This window comes from Mandrillus leucophaeus, unplaced genomic scaffold (genome assembly GCF_000951045.1).
Source record: "Mandrillus leucophaeus isolate KB7577 unplaced genomic scaffold, Mleu.le_1.0 Scaffold286, whole genome shotgun sequence".
Classification (NCBI taxonomy): Eukaryota; Metazoa; Chordata; class Mammalia; order Primates; family Cercopithecidae; genus Mandrillus; species Mandrillus leucophaeus.
The window spans coordinates 1,230,686-1,240,877 of record NW_012102987.1 but is presented as its reverse complement, the minus strand read 5'-3'; the positions used below and the strand labels follow the sequence as shown (position 1 = coordinate 1,240,877).

The 10,192-nt window shown below is 50.3% G+C and overlaps 1 protein-coding gene across 2 annotated transcripts in view; it reads right to left on the bottom strand.

Moving 5' to 3' along the window:
• LDLRAD4 (low density lipoprotein receptor class A domain containing 4) overlaps positions 1 to 2,753 on the bottom strand; it is a 425,071-nt gene extending 422,318 nt beyond the window's left edge. For both annotated transcript variants that reach the window (XM_011985532.1, XM_011985533.1), the window contains exon 1: positions 2,671 to 2,753. The gene's annotated coding sequence lies outside the window, so the exon portion shown is untranslated. The remainder of the gene's footprint in view (positions 1 to 2,670) is intronic.
• Between the last annotated feature and the right edge of the window lie 7,439 nt (positions 2,754 to 10,192).

Genomic DNA, 10,192 nt, shown 5'->3' with positions numbered 1-10,192 from the left:
CACAGGGCCCCTGGTCTCACACTGGAAGACATCCACAGGGCCCCTGGTCTGCACCGGTGCCTTCAGATCCCTTAAGGACCAAGAAGGAAACCAAAAGAGAGGTGGAGTTTTCTCCAGCTGCACCTTTCCAGTCTGTGCTGACAGCCAGATCTCAGTCTCAGGCTGCACTGCCTTACGCAGAGGTCAGGGAACAGTGCGCACAGCCTGAATTAATCATTTCTTTGCCTGCACCAGGGTGGCTTTGGGCTTAATCACGTCAGCAGCACTCCCCCGTGCGCTCCAGCAGGATGCCGTGTGAAGCTCCTCAGTAAACTTCCGCAGTCCTGAAAGAGGACGGAGAGAGCAGGACCTCTGCTCTTTTCCTCCAATCCCCCCAGCACACAGATCACAGCAGAAAGCCAGCATTAGGGTGGAAAATAACAGTCAACATGTTGTTGAGTGACGACCGTGCATGGAATGCTGAATTAGGCATCTTCAAAGTAATTCCATGAGATAAATATCATCCCCTTTAAAGATGAGGAAAGCTGAGACTCACAGGGTTAGGACCCACCAGGGTAACAAAGTGAATGAAAGTCACCAGGCCAGAACTCAATCCTAGGTCTGTGGCATCTGAGTTCCCCACACAAATGCAATATGGTAAAGGGCAAATGTTTTCAGATTCGTCGAGGAGGGAAAAACTCAAAAGTGCATTGAATAGCAACCCAAACATGTGGACCCGGCTGCATTTTAAAACCAAGTCCAAATACATCCACTGGACAAGGAGACAGGCACATCCTGCAGTTAATGCAAAGCTCTAGGCCTCCTTGGGCCCTCCCAGGCAAGCAGACAGAGCAGAAGAAGGCAGTACCACCTGTCCATTTTATCAGCTCGTAGGAATGTCTCACGGCCCAGCTGTGAGCTGCTTAAGGGACACAATTTTGCAAGTAACAGAGCAAATATAAATTCCAGGACAGTCAGCTGTAAGAACCGAGTTTAGAGGTGTGAAAGCTCTGACGACACCTCGCAATCTAAGTCTGTGCTTGAAAATCACCCATGATGATGAAGCGCCATGCAGTTCTGCAGAAACAGTGATTCCTTCCTTGGCTGCTCTGATTTTCAGGAGAAGCGACGTAGTTTTGTATTTAATTTAAAATCCACACATACCAGTACAGTCAAGACAAAGTTTTCCATTACCAAGTTTGAAAGCTGCCTAAAATAATTGATGAGTGAGGTAACCCCACATAAGGGGGGAAATCAGATACTTAAGTCATTTGCAAGGATTCTTTCTACTTTTGCGGAAATGTTGTAACTCAAGTTTCAGTCTGCGGGGGCATAGTCCAGCGGTGTGTGTGTTCCGCTACCTAGTAAAATTCGACTGGAAGACAGTGCTAGTTTTTGGTGGGTCAATTCAATGGGAACTGTATTTGAGACAATAAAAGAGAAATGAAACTGCACCCACGCCTTTGTCAGCCCTGGCAGAGAGGTGCTGCCACCGCCCACTTCAAGCTGGCAGTGAATGTGCCAAACGATGGAAGAAAAACGGCTGCTCCACACCCACCCAGCCAGCGAAGAGCTGGGATTTTCAAACACCACGCTGTTCTGTCAGGTTAACAAAGGCATCGTGTGAATAACAAGCATTTCGTCAGTCACTGAACATCCACGAGGCGTGCGGTCTGGGTGTTCCCCACGAGCTCTTTCCACCCCAGCTTCCCGAGAGCCAATCGAATGGGCGTGAAACCCACTCAGGGGACAGGAGAGACACTCGAGCTCAGCAGTGGAGGAGCTGCCCCCACACGGAACCCAAGCGTGGTTTGCTCTGCCATGCATACTGCTTTGCACCCGCAATTCGGGAAGGCGTCAAACTGTAAAAAGTCCCTTTACATTCCAGGGTCTGTGTGCCTCAGCAAGGAAGCACCGCAAATCCTCCTGGATTCTCCAGGTGCCTCCTCAGCTGCCAACAGCAACCAGAAAGGAGAAGGCTGGGATATGCTCTAAGAGCTTCGGGGTGGATTCCTCATCAAGTTGTTTCATTTGCCAAAAGTTTCATCGAGCGCCTGACACTGCTGGCACTGTTCTAGGCCCTGAAGAAAAAATAAATGGAAGGGAGGAGGACAAGCGGGAGAGGGCGAGGTGCTTGCCCTCAAAAGGCTTACATTCTAGAAAGGGATTTCCCGTAAGCAACGAGTCCCACCGCCAGGCACGTTAAAAATTTATAAAAAAATTGGATCTTATATTTTATAGAATGTGTTACCTTCCTGAAAATTCTCATGTATTTCTTCACTTGATGTTCTTTGACATCAAATGAAGACTGATAATGAGACAAAATCAGCATCACTAGAATCCCAGAGGAACTGAGAAAACACAGCGTTGAGGGGGCAGGGTATCCTGAGGCCAGAGGCTGACACTGGCATGCCAGATGGGGGCTCCCGGCACCCCCCAGCTCTGCCACTGACTGTCCCCCACCAGGGCTGGCTCTGAAAACACACAGGTGTCACCCAAGCTTCTACTGTGAATAGACACCCAAGCCCCAGCAATGGACATCCAGCCCCAAGGAAGAAACACACCAATGAGGCGCACCCTGTAAAAACCAACGCAGCCAGACAGCTCCACCATCGCAGGGCAGCTCCTGCCACGACAAGCGCGACTTCCCGGACGTCACCACAAAGAACAGTCACAAGTGGCTCCACCTACCTTTTAAACTATACAGAAGCTGATGGGAGTTCTTGGAAATGGCCCAACAGGAGGTTTGACGTCACGAACGTAGAGCTTGAACCACTAGAAAGAAAGACGAAGAGCTTCTGTGAGCCGTTGGTTTATTTTTGTGTGTCCCCCTCCCAAGTTCCAAAACTGGTTAAATATTTGAGGGCTGTCATGAGAAGAGGCATAAATATCAAAATGAATACACTAAAAATGCAACAATAAGCATCAAGTAATAAAGGGAAGGCAGAGAGAAGAATTACAGCACAGAATTACCGAACTGGGACAGAATCCCCCTCTGCCTCCGCTCAGCCACAGGGCACCAAGTCCTCATCTGTCAAAGGACACACACTTGGTCCTGCAGAGGCACGGGCCTCCTCTTCGATGAGAGGCCAAATAACAGACAGTATCCCTGTTGGACTGGCCTTCTTAAAATTCATAAACACCCTAAAGGCTGTGAAAAGACCATCCTCTTTCACAGCAATCCAAACTGTCTCAAGACAACACGGGTCCACCTAAAAGCGGGAGGGCCCCGGTGATTCCTCCGCTGAAATACGTGTCTGATTTCATGGGAGAAGCAGGCCCTCTAGCAGTGACACTGCTGGGATGGTAACGTTCACAACTCTGCCTGCAAGGCTGCCTTGACCTGCCCTCCATCCTGTCAGGAGACTGTCCTCCCAGCTGGTGCTCCAGATTTTGTCCAGTCCATACAACCTGTCACCGGCGTCCCCATCCCAACGGAGCGAGGATGCTCTGTGGGCACCGCACCATCCCAGGCGGAGCGCCGGGTATCCTCGGGTGACCGCCTCAAGCTCACAGAGCAGTTTCCGGGGAACTCAGCAAGGCTCCGCCTCAGACACCACAAGCGCCTCTCAGCACCCTGCCCGCCAGTGTGCAGGCCACACGCTTGTCCAAGGGGGACTAAGCCACTATCTGTCTAGCTTGTGTGCTGCAGTTCATTCTCCAGGAGGCTCGTACCCCAAAGCGTGTTCCTGCCATATGCCACCCCTGAGTGATCAGCCCATGTAAAGACAGCCGGATGAAACACAGCTGCACCTGGCTAGAGGAGCCTGGGAGACTCCTGCGGAGCCCTACCCCAACCAAACACCTCCTTCCCATCAGTGCTGGGAGCCTACAGACATTCCTTTCTCCTCCCGTTTCCTGCCTGCTGAGAGATGAAAACAACCCACTGCTGATTTTCCAGATCTTAGTTTTTATTCCTCCACTGGGGCTGTTCTCGCCAGTCTTCCTAGGACACAAACACTCAGATTTCTTGGGAACAGAAGTCTGCGAAATAACCAGAAAGGTACTGTGGTGGGCAGAATTCCAAGGTGAACCCCCAAACTGCTCCCACCCTGTACAACTCCCTCCCCTTGAGCGTAGGTGGAAGCTGTGACTGGTTTCTACCCAACCGAATACCGCAAAGGATGCTTCTCCCCACACCAGGTGACCTACGCAGGATCCCATCTTAGCGACGAGGGAGTGACAGACTCCCTTGCTGGCTTGGAGAAGCGAGCTGCCACCTCGTGATGGGGCCTGTGAGGGGCCACTTGGCAAAGCACTACAGGGGCTCCCCAAGGACCTGAGAGCAGCCCCCAGCTGCCAAGCAGCAAGGGAACAGGGACATCAGTCCTGCGGTTACAAGTCAGTGAATTCCACCAGCAACCCGAATGAGCCTGCAGGTGGATTCTTCCCCACTCAAACCTGCAGATGTGAACACAGCCTGGCTAATACCTTGACTACAGCCTGACCAGAGAACCAGCTAAGCCATGCCTGACTCTGGAGCCATGGAGACTGTGAGATAATCAATGAGCACTGTTTTCAGCTCCCACGTTTATGATAATTTGTTACACAGCAACAGAAAACTGTAAGAATAACTTAGTAATTAGGCCGGGTATGGTGGCTCATGTCTATAATGCCCGTACTTTGGGAGGCTGAGGCGGGTGGATCAGGATGCCACGAATTCGACACCAGCCTGGCCAACACAGTGAAACCCCGTCTTTACCAAAAAATACAAAAATTAGCTGAGCGTGGTGGTGCACACCTATAGTTCCAGCTACTCGGGAGGCTGAGGCATGAGAACCACTTGAACCCAGGAGGCTGAGGTTGCCGTGAGCCAAGATGGAGCCACTGCACTCCAGCATGGGCGACAGAGTGAGACCCTACCTCAAAATCAATCAATCAATCAACAAACAAACTTAGTAATTACATATGGGGTACATAATACAAAGTGTACATGCATATACTAAATGCATACACAACTGTCCATTAGACCAGGCCTCTGCCCTGCCTCATCGACCAAAAGTGGAAATTCATTCTCCTCCTCAACTTTGAGCTCCTTGTGGGCAGAAACCACATCCCCGTCCGCCATCCTGGCATCCCCAAGACTGCGCAGAGTGTGTGGCACACGGGAGGCCTTTAACATTTGTTTTCTTTTACCCTTATTGTTTGTGTGCACATAGTAAGTACATGTATTTACGGGGTACATCAGATGTTTGGATATAGGTATTTAATATGAAATAAGCAAATCACGCAGAATGGGGTGTCCATCCCATCAAGCATTTATCCTTTGAGTTACAAACAATCCAATTACACTCTTTAATTTTAAAATATACAATTAAGTTATTACTGACTATAATCACCTTGTTGTGCTACTAAAATTTTTTAAATGAGCCACAGTAATAGAATTATGATTTGTCAATGTCTAGTCACAAAAAGGCCATAGCAACCGACCTTATTCAAGTCTTCAAAGCAGAGCCCACAGCTTTGAATTTCAAAATAGGTTGAAGATATTTGGCTTCATGTTCTACCCCCAAAGAATGAACGCACAACTTCTCCAGCACTGATTTCATTTTGCCGGTGAACCTGAGTCAGTGCCTAAAATGTCACTCAGTAGTTCTCACTTTTGTCAAATATCCTTGCCACTTCTCTGGCATCTAGCGATCTGCAGTTCAAGGTTAAAAACGAAAAGTTCCCTAAGAGAATTTCCAAAGTAAGAATTTGTGACTCATTTTTAATTTTCCATTAGTATCAATAAATCTTTCCTTCCCAACTGAAGTGACAAAACCTGTATGGGTCAAATGGCCAGGCTCTAATTCTGAAACAAAATACCCATCCAATTTCCTGGCAACCTGTTTCAAAGTTTCTTTTAGATTTTTTTTGAAACGGGGTCTTGCTTGGTGTCCACACTCCAGTGCAGTGGCTGCCCACAGGCACAAGCACAGCTCACTGCAGCCTCAAACTCCTGCACTCAAACGATCCTCCTGCCTCAGCCTCCCCAGTAGCTGGGACTACAGGTGCACACCACCATGCCCAGCTCTTTAAGATATTCTGTTTTTACACTGATAATTTTTAACTATTTTAAGCAAGACTTTAAGGTCTGTTGAAAATAATAATTCAACACATACAGTTCCTGCTACCCAACATTGTGTCTACTTTACATTCCAAAAGGACTAGTTTTAATGACAGTGATATTTTAAAATACTTAAATCAATAAAATTACTTTAAAAAGTACAAAAAAACTTTATTCATTACAGAAACCTGTCACACTCCCCTGAAATCTATATTCAGGACTGTATAATACATTCCCACTTCTTCATCAATCACTCAGCAAACGCGATCATCATCTCCACGCTTTCTCCCTCATGCTCAGCCCCGCAGGCAGCAGGATTCTCACACCCAAGCCAAGAAAAACTAAAAACAGCAGTTCCATGACACGAGGCAGAGAACTGCAACGAACTCACCTCTTCCTTTCAGCATAACTTTAACTCTAGCTGTGAAAATAGCCACTGACCTGCTGCTTAGCATCCCCTGTGTAGGGACCAGCAGGGAACCAGGGGGGTCACTCACCAACCCCTCCCCAGGCCCAGCCAAGCGATCAACGGCTCCAGGTCACAGCACAAAGGCAGACCTGACACCCCACCCAGGCCTCCTCCCTCTGTTCTAGTAAACACAGGCTTTTTCCATAACCTCACCAAGCACAACTCAACGTCAAGTCCAGGCCTCCAAGAAAGAAGGCCGAGCACAAACACGAAGCCTCCCCCAAGGAAATCAAGCCGTCAGAAGAAAGGTTCATTCAACAGGAAGCCACTGAGGACAGCCAGCGAGCACCGCCGCCCGCCGAGGAGAGAAGAGAAGGCGCTGGCTGAGCTCCTCGCACACCACTCCCTGCGGCACCAGGCACCGATCGGGGCATCCACACGTGGCTTTCCAACAGCATGGTCCTGAGGGGCTGCCGACCTCACTAGCCCCAAACCACCTCCTGAATGACACGTCCCAGACACGGCTGTGAGCCACGGGCCCCCAGGAAGCAGAGCGAGAAGAGGCAGAGTGGGTGGGTGTCCTCGGGTGAAAAGTATCCACTCCTGAAAAGTGACAGGCAGCACCGCTCTTGCACCAGGACAGGACGGCATGAGGGGCTGGAGGATGGAAAGCCCCGAGGGGAAAGAGGCGCACTTATTCTTAATCTTTCCAGTGTTCTCACTCTCTCGTGAAGGTCAAGGAAGATGGGAAATTTGTTTGGGCAAACGTTGAAGAGAAGCCTGGCCACAGGCTTCCGGGCTCTCTCCGGGGCAGGACTCGCTCCAGCTGGTGGCTGGGTCCTGGGAAGCAGAGCCATTTAAAACACAAGGGGCTGGGCACGGCGGCTCACGCCTGGAATTCCAGCACTTCGAGAGGCCGAGGTGGGAGGATCACTGAAGCTCAAGAGAAGCCTGAGCAACTTAGCAAGACCCCGTCTCTGTAAGAAAGAAAACATTAGCGGACGTGGTGGTGCACGCCTGCGGTCCTATCTGCTCAGGAAGCTGAGGCAGGAGGATCTCTTGGGCCCGGGAGTCTGAGGCTGCAGTGAGCTATGATCACACCACCGCACTCCAGCCTGGGCAACAGAGTGAGACCCTGTCTCCAAAACACACACACACAAGGAGGCCCAGAGAGAGTGAAGAGCCATCTCAGGGAAATCGTCATGGGACAGAAAATACACAGAGCAGCTGGTGACATAAGAAACAGAAAAGAACGGCACCCTTCCCCAAACCAACCTTCCTTACGATGCTCTTCCCAGAAACGCTGCAGATGGACCCACCCCGTCACCGCAGATGCCGTAACACACCTGATTATCGCATCAGGGACAGTTTCACACCGTAAAACGCACGTGTGCATCCACTCACGCATTCGACCTGTAAACGCCACATGGTTTTTGTTTTGATAATTTTCTAACATCTTTACAAGCTGATGCACCACAGCTCCCTAGCTTCCCTCTCGCTCACAGGGCTGCATTATTCTGAGTAGACTGAAGCCGAGTTACACCGACCATAGGTGTGACTTTCCTGGGGCCTCACTGGCCAGCACCAGGAACCTGCACTCACTGAGTCTGGCCTCCGTGAAGAGACAGTGGTCATGGTAACCCCAGTCACGGAGCAGCAGGAGGTCTCCAGCTGTCCCTAAAGAGTCCCGGCCGGGTCTACAAGGCTGCCATGCAGAGTGACCACGCACTGGCCGCGGCTCCTGCAGGCTGCAGAACGCCGCTGTCCCTGCAACAGCCTAGAGCGTGACCGCCTGTGTCCTAACAAAGCCACACAAGCATTTCATCAGCGCCTTTCAGACCCGAGGAATACGCATGGAGCACACAGCATGGGGCGACACCAAGGACACTAACTCGGCCAGGAGGAGCGGGACGGAGGCGAAAGCCAGGCACCGTCTGGCAGCTGTCTCGCTGCGTTTGGGTTTTCTTCTCCCCAAATAGAAGTGAAGGTCTCTTCGAACCAGATGCAACAATGAAGTGGTCCAGTTTTGCTTGCCGGGAACAAATGAGGAATGGCGACGGCCGCCTGGCAAGTCCCCTCCTCTGGAGCACAGAGCACCACCTCCGGCCGTCGCCAGGGCACAGTTCAAGTGCCCAGTCTCTTCACAGACGTGAGGCCCACGACACCCTCTAGGGGATTTCCACCTGGACCAAGGCAACCCAGGCCCCGCACAGCTGCCACGCACAGGTCAGGAGCATCCCTCAAAGTAAGCACTGAGGGCCGGGTGCAGCGGCTCACGCCTGTAATCCCAGCACTTTGAGAGGCTGAGGTAGGTGGATCACGAGGTCAAGAGATCAAGATCATCCTGGCCAACGTGGTGAAACCTCATCTGTACTAAAAATACAAAAATTAGCCAGGCGTGGTGGCGGGTGCCTGTAGTCCCAGTTCCTCAGGAGACTGAGGCAGGAGAATCACTTGAACCCGGCAGGCGGAGGTTGCAGTGAGCCGAGATTGCGCCACTGCACTGCAGCCTGGCAACAGAGCAAGACTTCATCTCAAAAAAAAAAAAAAAAAAAAAGCACTGCACGGTGAGGGGTGGAAACTGACTTGCTGGGAGCAGTCCCTGTGCCAGGGGCTGATTCAGCTTTTCCCACCCTCTCCCTTCAACCAAGATCTGCCAGTCAAAGCAAAAGAAGTCCATGTGCCTAACGTCAACTAACACTCTTGGCTCAAGTGCTCAGGCAGCCAAGTTCAGAGGCCCCACCTCCTGGGCGTCAAAAATTCCAGAGCCACCTACAGGAAGACAGGACAAGGCCAACCTCGGGCAGCGCTACCGGCATCCAAGGCCTTCACGCAGCAGGGGCTTATCAGATGCTGAACGTGCCAGGCCTGTGTCAGATGCTGAGGACATCACAAGGGGAAGAACACTGAGAAGAGGCTTCGACCCGGCCTCTTCGGTCTTCGGGGGAGCTACGGTCTCCTTCGGCAGACTGAGAAAGACCTCGTGAGCTAAGTACCCAGAGAGTGCCCTGGAAGCCCCCAGTGGGAACTAGGAAACGGGCCTTCTACGGGCTCAGAGGGTCCCTCTGCACCGGCTGCTTCCACATAGGCACTGAACGCCCACCGTCACGACGCCAGAGAAATGGAGAACCCTACAGTCATCTACATCAGCAGCAAGAAATAACTTTGGTTACAGTCATTTGAGTCTTAGCTAAGCCTCATTAGATTCTCATTATTTAAGTCTGTCAATGGTATAACAGGACAGTTCTATATTAACTAGAATGGTTTAAAAATCACGACACCCTATTTCCCAGCATTTCTGGATGGCAAAATGTTCACTGCTCATTGGTGTATGTGTTTAGCTGTTGTTTAGGTAAACTGAGCCAATAATAAACATCTATTATTGATCATTGTCCTCCATTAAACTATGTTTGATCTTTCCTCTGTAAATCCCCCATAGTAGTAGTCATCATATACTTTCATATATTTCAAATGCAATATATACACACGTACATATATATACACAGATAATACACATGTACACATATATACACAGGTAACGTCCAAATACATACATACACAAACACACTCTGGGTTGTGGTGTTTAAATGCATACACATACATACATATCACATGTGTAACTTTTTAGTTTCTAAAAACAATAGTCTCATTGCTTGAAATACATTTTCTCTTCCCTTCTATTGGAGATCGCTTTTTTAGTGCCGGCTGTGATCTCCGCTCCTGCAGAGTTCCAGCCTCCCACCGCAGCCTCCCCC